Source organism: Microcebus murinus, chromosome 3, assembly GCF_040939455.1.
Source record: "Microcebus murinus isolate Inina chromosome 3, M.murinus_Inina_mat1.0, whole genome shotgun sequence".
In the NCBI taxonomy this organism is placed as follows: Eukaryota; Metazoa; Chordata; class Mammalia; order Primates; family Cheirogaleidae; genus Microcebus; species Microcebus murinus.
In genome coordinates this window covers 107,321,798-107,333,869 of record NC_134106.1, presented here as the reverse complement: position 1 = coordinate 107,333,869, position 12,072 = coordinate 107,321,798, and the positions used below count along the sequence as shown (strand labels likewise).

Genomic DNA, 12,072 nt, shown 5'->3' with positions numbered 1-12,072 from the left:
ACATAATGTTGGAAATCTCAAATATAGAAAATATAATTTATTGTAAAAATATTTTTAAAGCCTTTTTTATAAAAAAAGAATTTTGTAGAAAAATAGATATCCCTGTAAGGATTTTCAGCAGAGGATATCACAATTTGATTTTTTGTGTTAACGTATCTTTCCGGCAGAGGTTAAGCTGAATGAAGGAAAGAAATATCTGTCAATAATTAAAATAAAATAATAATTACATATACATTTAATGGCAACAATCACAACTAACATTTATTACCCTTTATTTGTCTCAGGATCTATTCTGACACATTTATTGTTTGAATTAGTCCTTGTTATAACCCAGAGAGACAGTTATTATTTTATAAATAAGGAAACAAACTTTACCTCAGGGAGGTAAAGTGAGTATTTTCAGGACACATGGAGTGTTCTGGAAATAATGTATGGGGCTCATGTTTCACAGTGTGAAGGTATTTTAACAATAAAAAAATAATTAAAAATGATAAATACAAAATCAAGTTCAAAACCAATATATATTTCTGATGAGAAAATTAAACAAAAAATTTAAAATTTTACCAAAATCATACATAGCATATACAACGCAAAATCAGAAAAAAATACTGTTGACATTAATTAAATTTCATACTTTATAACCCTAAGTACAAAGTTATATACCCCTACAATACCTTTTCCTATATTATAGAAGGTATACAATTTTCTATCCTTAAAATTAAAAATTATGAATATTTCGTACAGAGTTAAGATAAAAATAATTTTTCTCCCCTCTAGCACGAAATAGTTTTTTTTAAAAAATTACTAATTGTTTAGAAGACTGTTTTCAAACCTTAACAAATGTGTCTATGGTCTAATTAGGAAATATGTATCCATTTTTTTTTTTTACATGAGTTGTATGATTTGGAGGTGCCAAAATTCAAATTGTTACTGCAATATAACTCAATCCCTGCACCTTTTTATCACAATGTTGGGAGAATCAGATGAAGGGATTCTGGGGGAGGAATATTCCTGTAGCAGCAAAACTAGCAATAACATAATTATACGTGGAATTAACTGCAGACCACAACGATAGTCTAACAAACCGTAACTAAATGTATCTCCCTTCAACTTCCCTTTAAGTTGAATACCAAAATTTTTTTCTACTACATGGTACAAAGGGAAGTGAGACAGCAGTGAAATCTGGATGAAAAAAAGTCAATGATCTTAACCAATTTTGTTATATTACCTTATTTTGAAAATTTTACATAGACATATCATGATGTGGAACACATTGCTATGACCAGGCCCCTGGAAAGTCTGGGCAATTGAGTGGCCTCAAAGTTTAAGTTTCACTAGCTTTATGGCACCTCTATTTATAACTAATTCCCTCAATATTCCTCCAACGGGTTTTAAGTTATGCCATTGACCTAATTAAAACTGTGCTTATGGCTAATAGCTTAAAATCAAATGCTTTATCTCTCTTCCTCAATAACATATTCATTATATTAGTAATCATATAATGATAATATATTTGCTTTTTTATCAATAAAAATTAATGGGAGAAAGGAAAATTATCACAGCTGGCTTTACCAGCCCATATATTCAGGTTACTATAGTATTTTCTCAATGTCTGAATTATGGATAATCGCCCAAATTATTTGGTCACCTCCATGAACCCATTGGTACACTTGCTTTGCTCTGTCACTTTCTTTCATAATTAAGGATACATTGAGACTTTGTATATGTGAAGTATCACTGTCGTAGTGAGTAACTACACAGATTTGTAGTTTATTGCCTGCTTCCACAAATTTAAGTTTCTCTAATCTGTTGAGCTCTTCTGCCAATTGGCTATGTGAGTCAACAGAAAGGTTTTCTTATAAAAGTATTTTATCTTCAGTATGAAAAATATGGAAAACAAAGAAGAACAGGGAAAATTATAAATTATATAATTATATATAAAATTTATATAGTTATATATATAATATATATATTTATACATATAAAAATATGTACCCACTACCAAAAGAACTTTTGATCTAAGTCTTCCATGATTGATATTTAAAAGATGAGCATATTATTAATATATGTCTGATAGTCTTCTTCAAACTTAACAATACACCACAGGTATTTTTCTGTATCACTGTAAATTCTAAGCAGTTATGAAGGTTACATCATAGTTCATTGTAAGAAGTAACAAATTTATAACCATCTCTGTATTTTTTATATTAATATTATTTCTAGTTTTTCTAGAAATAACTGTGACATACACATTTGTTCAGATCTTTTTGTGTGTTTGAGGTTATTTCTTTAGAATAAATTTCTGCAGATAGAATAGCAGGGTAAAGAGTACATTAGTATTTCAAATGTCCTGATACAGATTTATAAATTACTTTCATTGTTTATTTTCTCTCCTATTCTTTGTATAAGCCATTCTAAATCTTTACCATTCACTTCAGGCTTTTATGAGCTCTGTCATCTCTTCATATAGAAGATGAAACTGCATCAAATTTTTAGGAAAAAGTAATTTCTCATCAATCATTAAATCTCTAGAACTCAAACACTTCATTACTTCTTAACTATTTATATTTTCCTACTACTAATCTCAGAAGATGAGCTACTACTGCTCCTGTCAAGACCTGGGCTCTTGATGCCATTATTTGGTGTCTTCTCTTGAACCATGGTCCACCAATTCTGTGCCTTTTCTTCTTAGCTTTCAATATACTAAAACATACCATTCATCTTCCCAACCCTAGCATACCCCTGCAGTAGGCATCATGCATTTCTTTTTTTTTTTTTTACATAAATATCATACACATACACACACAAACTAGAAGGCTTAATATTTTTAACTTCTTTCCTTTCCCATTTATTCTTTGTTTTGCTTAAAATCCAACCGTTGCTGCCACAACCATGCTGAAAGTAAGAAGATTCTGCTGGTATCCACTAATTGCCAAATGCATTGATTTGGTTTTTAGTTTCTCACATGGTTTGAGTATCTCTTTTCACTTAACATCGTGATTAATTCCAACATTATCTACTTTGGATGACTTCTATGTGAAGATGACCACTTCTTTCATGGTACTTGTGCTGACTCTCAGCTCTGCCTTAAACACAGGATCCTTTATTTTGCATGTTTGCCTTCTCATTAGACTGGGAGAACCTTGAACATGAGGGCTATGTTATTCTACTACTTAGCCACATCCTGGCCACACTGTGGAGCCTGATAAATGTTGATTTGGATTGGGCTCATCTGAAGAAATCTGTGTGCATTTGATGCTTTGATCACTTGAACGTCCTTTGGCTTTTGGGATACTCTCAGTCCTGGGGCTTCTCTTATTACACAGAGCACTTTTCTTGCTGTCATTTCTCCTACTTCCTAGGAATAGCTACCAGGTGGATGGAGGATTGTGAATAGTTAATGAGGAGTGATGTTGAGGGAAAGGAGAAAATTGAATATTCATTATAACTGTTTCAGTAAGCACTAGCTGGATTATTCTACAATGTGGCTCACCTACAAATAGGAGGGACTTACAAGAGTTTATTTCTACATATTCCACATGGAACAGCTTTAATTTTGCTCCATGTAATCTATGGTCTTGAAGCCAGTCTGAGAAAGCAAACTCTGGCTCGGACATTGTTCTCATGGCGGAGGAATAAGAGGACCTCACAAACTATGTACTGGCTCTAAGGTTCCTGCTCACAAGTAACACATTTCATGGTCCAAAGACAGTCATATGTCCACACAGAAGCAGCAAGTATTTTTGAAAAATAAAACACACTGCAATGGTTATCTCTATACATTGACTATAAGTAACTAAAAGTATTAAATAAGTCTGAGGAGGAATTGTTTAAAAATACTACAAAGTTTACTCTAGAATCATGGTCCATAAGTCACAATTATCAGTTCCTTGTATGGAAACAGCCTCAAAAACAGGTGGAGATTTATTATCTGAAGATGAAAAAAATCACCAAGCATTATACTTTATATTGGAAGTATATACTTCTGAATGTTTGAAGAAGTTTTAATATTGTTTGTAGTTGTCCTTCGCTTTTATTAACTCTCTAGCCCATCTTCATATCCACTTGATTATATTTTAATGAGTGCCAGAGCTAATATTTACTGAACAAGAACAATGTTCTAGAGGGTGTGCTAAAAGCTCACCTTTTATTTTATTATTTTATGTTCACAGCATTCTTTTAAGGTAAACACTTTTGCTATCTCTATTTGATAAATGAGCAAACTGAGGCACAGAGATGGAAAGTAACCTGCCCAAGACAGTCTTTATATAAAGTGTTGGAGAAAGTTTTCAAGTATGAATCTGCTGACTTATGCTCCTGCTACACATACTATGACATGTAACTTTAGCCCTTTTTCATATAAATGCAATTTGCTTGGGCTTTGCTTGCTATATGTATTTTTGCTTAAAAAAGAACAGTAACTTTATGTCAGGGAGTGGCTTTTAAAATTAAATATTATTTACCGTAGGATTCTATAAGAAATTAATATTCTTATCTTGATTCCTCTTACACAGATGTATGTTGAGAACTGAACTACTCCACCACATTTCCAAATAGCTGTTTCTATAATGTTAACCACTATTCATTATACAGTAGTATTATTTTTAAAAGCAATATAGTCAATTTCTCATGGTGACTGCATGATGTTGTTAGCTACCTGTAGCAAAATACAGGTATAGCTGATGAGTTTTACAAAACTATCTTATTGCATTGTAATTCCGCTTCATAAATGATGAAATTAAATAATTTCTGTGTGTACATTTCTCATTTCACAAGTTTTTCTCATGATAGATGGCATAATTTTTATATTTTTGTTATAATAAATTTTATGTGCTTTAAAAGTAAACACAATTCATTAAAATGCATGCATTATTAAATGTGCATTTTTACAATGCAGTTCAATATATGAATTAGTTAACCCTTTCTTATTTCTCATTTTGTGTGATTCCTCCAATTATCTTTGAGAGAGTTCTTCAATTTACTAAAAGAGTTAAGAAATTCTTTTAACTTTATGACTTTTAAATATTTAATGAGAGCTTTAAATTTTAATATTCTCTATATTAAGAGGAATGTTTTTATCTTTGAAAAATAGTTTACAAATTAGTCTTCTTTCTTTTATAGCAGGTTTTATATTTGAATCATTAATGTACCCATTTTAGGATTATTTATTCTGGAAGGCTTTTAGATGTTAGTATCAGATCTATTTATAAATATTTTGGATAAGCGGAGGTATATGTAATTATCTCTCCTGAGTATTACAAATATCAATATGCTTTTCATATGTTACAAAGAGGCAGTATAACAGCATGGAAAAACATGGATTTGAGAATTACTATGTACAAGTTGTCTGATCTCAGCCAAGTCTTTAACTCTCTCCAAGCCTCAGTTATATTATTGGTAAAATAGAGATGGTAGTAACAACACAGCCACATGAGGATTCTATGGGACAATTCTACAAAATATTTAACCAGGTTTGCACATGGAATATTATCAACATAGGCAAGTTGTACTTTTATAGATATGAGAATTCTCTGTTAAATATTGATGGAAAAAAATTTCAAGAACATTTAATTAGATAATATCAATAAAAGATACAGGCACAAATAAAATCTAGCAGGAAAAGACTCTTTTAAAGGGCAGATACGTGACTCTTGACTGGGACATACAAGAGAGTAGTTTTACCTTCCACACACACAGTGGATCCAGGATTTCAAAACTGCTATCTGTTCTCACTGCTCTTTCTGTTTCCTGGCACTGCTTGCTTCTGTGCCAACTTTATTCTTCAGTAGACTTACTCCACCTGGTGCCAAAATGGCACCAACACTTCCAGAGACACACAATTCCTATTGTTTGCTAATTTTGCTATTTCCTTCTCTCTTCTAGAATGTATCTGTGTACATGCATATGTGTTTATGCATATATCTCTCTTCATATATATATATATATATATAAAACACATACACACATCTATGTTATAAACAGGATGGCTTTGCAAGAGTCTCTCATTCATAGTTTAGATGAATCACTGATAGGAATAAAGTGATGCGTGCCACAGTGGCCAGCCCTGTTTCACAGAGCCACCCCTGCATCCAGAAGAAAAGCAAACATTATGACTGACAATATCACTGTGTGTAGAGACTAGGGAGGTTACAAATGGCATGCATTCTCTAAAATGTTCCATTTGCAATATCATTTTTAAATCACTGAGCACACCTCTTAAAAACATGTTACCAGAATTTTGGTTAGAATGACCATTACTTTTGAACTCTAATATATTTAATTTTACACTTATGGTCCTAAGTGTCATCTGAGGGGGGCAGCAAAAATGCAAATTATGACTCTTCTATCAAATTCAGAGAACAATGTATTAATATAATGCCAAAAGCAAATGTCAACTTCTGTAGAAAATGTGCACTTTGCAAATGACCTGCTTTCCTAAACTAGATCCAGAAGGTTAAATTAAATGGTGTTTATTCATAATATGACCTGAATCACCTGTATCATAGCATCACTTAAGGTGCTCCCTTTCTTGTTGCTTCATATGATGGTGGAGTATGACAAGATAAAGAGAAGCATAGCTAATTTGACATGAATGTAGAATCAGAATTTATCATTAGATGCCTGCTGTGTATTCAGTATCTATTCAGGTCATTTCTTTATGATTTGAGAAAGGCAAGGTATAATTTCTCATGAATGTGGTGTCATTCTTGAAAGAAAAAAGAGAATCTGTCAACCTTAAGGTGAGGATGATATTAAGATGAAAAAAAAAGCAGCAAAAAAAAAAAAAAAGAAAGAAAGGAAGCTGATGTCATGGCAATGTTAAAAGACTCAAGGTCTTTAAGGTTGTGAAAAATTAACTTTCTAATTTTCATTATGGATTTTCAACATTTTTATCAAAAAGAGCATGACTTTATGTGTGGGTGGCAGGATGTGTGTGTTGGAGGGAGCTGGTTTCAGTTGCATTGTAAGGTAAAGTAATTTTGAGAAGCTTCAGACTAAATGAAAAGAGAGAATGAGCAGCGCAAACATCTAAGGAAGAGCTTTCTAGGCAGAAAATGATACGAGAAAGAAACACAAGAGAGAAACATGCTCAACATGTTTGAGACTCATAAAGAAGACGACGTAACAGGAGTTAATCCATGAAAGGAAAATAGTGCACAATGAGACCAGTGAAGGAAGCAAGTGGCAGATCCTGTAGGACCTTGTAGGCTACAACAAGAAATTTGGATTTTATCTAACAATACATGAGATGACTTAAAGAACTTTAAGTACAGAGACTTTTGAAAGTTTCCTATGCTTGTTAGGTGGAAAACTAATTTAGGATGAACATCTAGGACTAGAGAGGTGAAGATGACTTGAATGAGTACTGAGGATGGAGAACATAGAAGAGCAGGCTTGCTTTTTTTAAATTTTTAATTATTATGGGTACATAATAGTTGTATGTCTTTATCAGATACATGTGAAGAAGCAGATTGTTTTTTGAAGGTAAAACTATCTTGCTTTTAAAAGCAAGTGTGGAAGGGGGAGTATAAGGAATGAAGAAATCAAGGTGGTATTTTTTTGTGAGAGCTATTGAGCAGAGGGTGGCCCCATATGCTGGAAAAGAATCAGGCTGGAGGACAGTTAGATGTTTGATTGTGCTGCAGTCTGAGATGACTGTCAGAGAGAAGTGAGATAGCACATACACAGTGTATACTTGAGAACATAGGTAGCACAAAATTGATCTTTAATGTGATCTAGATGGTATCCAGAAGAGGATATGTTAACATTATTATAAAATCTATACATACCTAAATTCATTGCTTTATTATGAGGAATATAGAAGTTTATAGGTCACTTTTGCATAATGAAAAAGTAACCAGTTCATGTTGGTTTTCCTACTACCAAAAAAAATAAAATAAAATCTTCTCCTAAGAACTCTGAGAAATTTTGTGTCTTTAACTTGCTTTAAAAAAAAATAACACTTTAAATTTGTTATATTTAAATATTACAGAATTCATGATATGTAATACTTTTAGAGATATCAGGTTTATAAAGAAAAGTGAAAAGTAAGGAAGAAAATGTATATTTTCTAATGAAATAATTATAAAAACTTACGTGGTCCATCTTGAGTAATTTTGCTTGAGGTACATTGCAAACTTATCTAATAAATATTATCTATAAAATGTTAGCAACTTCTGTTCTCTATGATACTGATTTATATTTAAACTGTTTAGAATTACCGACATCTTATCTCTCTCTTAAATTTATAATACTAGCATATCACAACATGCTTTAAACATATATTTGTTGGCCCTACCACTAACTATTTAGATTGATTTCATTTTTAATTGAATTTTCAGTATTGCACTTAATCAGTACTTTTTCATTTGCACTATTTTTTGTTATCAAACTAATACATAGAAATGATTTTAAAAATTACAAAGCATAACAATGGACATAAAATGAAAAGTGCATCTCTGTCTTTCCAAAACCAGCTAGGGATAACTTCCCTCAATCATTTCACATGTATCTTAGAGAAATTTTATGTAAATACATGTTAAAATTTCTTTCATAGTGAGAATAGGTGCCCTGCACTTAAATTTCCTGCCTAACTTTCTGCATATATTATAGTAGTTTCCCTATATCTGCCCTGGTCGACTTAGATATTTAGACATAGTTCTTCACTGATTTTGGGGAAGGAAACAAACAGCAGGATGCCAGGGCAACAGAGTCTCACCTACTAGAGTTAGAAAACCACTGATTACCTGCATATTGAATTTTCTTAACCCCAGAATAAGTTAAAGAATCCACAAAGCTGGACAGGTTGGGAAACAAGAACTCTGCACAGGGTAAGACTCAGAAACCACCAGAAAAACACCATTCGTCACCAGCATTCGGGATTATGAGAAAGACAGGTCAGGATCTTGTTTTCTTTCCTGCTGTCAGATGGGACCACTGATTGACAGAAGCCTTCACATTGCCTGTCAATCACTCAGCGGAGTTTGTACCCAAAGACATTGCACAGCTTCCCATCTAACAATAATAATCATGAGCTCATCTTCAGGGTAGGGCCCAGAGGCTAGAGGAGGAGTGGGTAAGCAGTACAGAAGAGAAGGCACCACATGACTCGGGCCCTGGGGCCCACTCCAGCTGGATTTCCTAGCATTCTTTCCCTTGCTCTGTCTGCTGTGGTCACATCAGCCTTCTTGTGGTTATGCAAATATCTCTCACACTTGCAGCATTCAGTACTCTCTCAGCCTGGATTTCTTGATTGGATATTCACACAGTCCACTTCCTATAGATCACATTTGGATTTCTGTTCAAATGTAGCTTCTTTGAATCTTTGCTGTCCCCCTAACATAGAGTATCACTCTCTCCCATTCTTTATTTTCTTGTATTGTCTTATTTTTCTGAATATCACTTATCATTACCTGATTTACATTTTTAAAGATTTCTTCTCCGTGTACCTTCACTAGGATATAATTACATGAGGACAGACACTTCAGTATATTCTGTTCATTATTGTATCCCTCATGTATAGAATATGGCACATGGCAGGCACTACTTATATAAATGAATTGATATAGTGTTTATATTATAAGAAAAATAAGATGCTCTCCAAATAGATCCAGTAAAGACTAAAAAATTCCTTTCCTCACTCTTTAAGAGCAGTTTGAAATTGCACTATTTTTTATATTTCTTGCAGAGAATTCCTTTTCTTTCGCTATTGAGTTACACTTCCCTAATTTACCTTTCACTGTGTCTCAAGCTAAAAACTTTCCCTAAGTCTCTGTGTGTTATTCTTTTACAACATAAGAATTTCTCCAATTAGTTCCATTGGTTGTTACATCGTTCATACTGTTAGGCAGAAACCAAATCTGCAGGTGGCAGATACAGGCAAGGAGGGGGGTTTCTAGTGTCAGAGAATCAGGGGAAGGGACCGCAGGCCCTAACAATCATATCAATCATCTGGTAACATCCCACACGTCCTGTAAGCCCTCCCCAGACAGGCCAATAAGGAGACAGCACCTGGGAGTCCTTGGTGTCTTTCTCTACTTGTTCAGACTGACCCTTCTTCTCTCTGGTACTCTCGCTTTGGATAGCTCCCTCCTTTTCTTTTTATTTATTTATTTATTTAACATTATTTATTGAGTGCCTAAAATAGCCTGATAGAGTAAGTAGCATAGGATGAAATTCTCACGCACACACATACACAAAATAGAAACAAAAATTTAAAATGTCATATTTCAACTTTCAGGGGTCTGTGGCTGAGAACTTTCTCTCAGTGTTAGATTTCTTATTATTTCCTTTAACTCCTCAGGCCATTATGACAGATAAGGGCAATATATGTAGCTCCCTCCTTTTCTACAACAAAAGCTGTTTGTGTGGCATCGCTTCCTGTGTGCAATCACTCCTTCGCCCCTCCTGCTTGCGAAGTTTCCAAGCAAGGAGCCACAGAGCCAGAATGACCGTCCCCCGAGAGGCCGAACCTGACATTTGGTACCAAAACCCGGGAGCCTCTCTGATTTGAAGGTAAGGTGACAGGTGATGGCGTATATGTGTTTTCTGGAGGTTGCCTTGTCACGTGGTTTTTGTCTCCTTGCTTTCCTGACTCTGAAGGAAGCAGTACAAATACGGTGCAAACCCCAGAGCTGCCGTCTTTTTCGTTACCTCGCTAGGACTCAGAGACGGCGTTGAGGAAATCCGACCCTGGCGCAGCCCAGCCCGGCTCTTGCGCGCTTCCCTCATCCCAGCCGCGCCTGCGCCTGCGCCTGCGCCTGCGCCTGCGCCTGCGCCTGCGCCTGCGCCCTGGCCGTCCTCAGCTGAGGGAGCAGTAGGAGCAGGTGAGGGTGCCCGGACTGCAAGACTTCCTGACTGTGCTGAGATCCCTCTAGCAACGTAAGTGTTCTCTCGCCTGTCTTCCCCTTTCCAACTAAAATTCAGTTTCCTGGGACTGCGTGGCGTGTCGTCCCCTGTTGTTTCACACATAGAGCACCCCAGGTGGGCTGCGGCCACTGCGGCCTGAAGGCGGACCTCGCCTCACCTCGGAAGCTAAGCAGGGTCTGGCCTGGTTAGCAGGCGGATGGGAGACCTGAAGGGGGACCAACCCCGCCATCTGCCACGTGGTCACAGGTGGAGGGCTTTGGCCGTGGGCCGGGATGTGCTGTCCCCACGATACAGTATCGACTGAATGGGTGGCAGTGGACACGCTGGGATTGGGGATGCCTGGTTCCATGGGCAGTTGGAATAGAGGTTTTGCGCATGGCCTAAAACCAAGCAAGCCCCGCTTCAATGAGGAAAGGTTCTGGTCACGGCCTAATTAAGCAAGCTCTGAGCCAAACCTGCTGGACATGGGGACTCCTGGTCGGGGTAATCTACTCTTGGCCTATTCTGTTCTTTTTTCATAGAGATAATGGGACAGGAAATCTCAGTACCTACCAATTGTCCCCTGGGATGTCTCTTAAAAAACTGAAAGACCCGTGGACTCAACAGTCTCTGCAAGACAACACTGGAGTTTCTTTGCAACACAGCCTGGCCCCAATACCAACTGAGAATCCTGGCCTGAGAACTGAGAATGGGAGTCTTAACCTGAATACTATGCTAGTACTAGATCATTTTTATATAAGGGAGGGAAAGTGGTCAGAAATTCCCTCTGTTCAGGCCCCTTCTTAAAGACTGATGGGTCTTCTTTCTTCCCAGTCGATTAGAGCCCATGCAGAAGGGCCTGTATCGGGTCTGCCCCCACAGGAGTCAAAATGAAGGGGATCGAGAGTTGGTACACATCTCGACAGCCAAAGTGGTGGACGCTTAGAGCCCAGACACAGGCAAGGACACTGGGACAGCAGACACCTACAAGTGCAAACCAACTGGGATTGAAGGTTCTCTTCAAAATGGTGAAATAATTAAGCCTCACGGGTTATGCTACCATAGATAGTAAAAAAAGTTTATGTATTTCCTGACTGTTCTTAGGTGAGCCTTTTTTGGAAACCTCCACATATTAGATATATTGGGCCATGTGGGGATAATTTCGTGCTTGCCTATTTTCAAGTACCCATAATTTTCATATTTTCATTATGGGGGATTTCTTTT

The 12,072-nt window shown here is 36.0% G+C and overlaps 1 long non-coding RNA gene across 1 annotated transcript; it reads left to right on the top strand.

Moving 5' to 3' along the window:
* Window positions 1-10,798: 10,798 nt before the first annotated feature.
* On the top strand, window positions 10,799-11,807 carry LOC105872884 (uncharacterized). Its single transcript, XR_012918519.1, has 2 exons — window positions 10,799-10,881; window positions 11,391-11,807. It is a non-coding gene; the product is annotated as an uncharacterized LOC105872884 (long non-coding RNA).
* The last annotated feature ends 265 nt before the right edge of the window (window positions 11,808-12,072 follow it).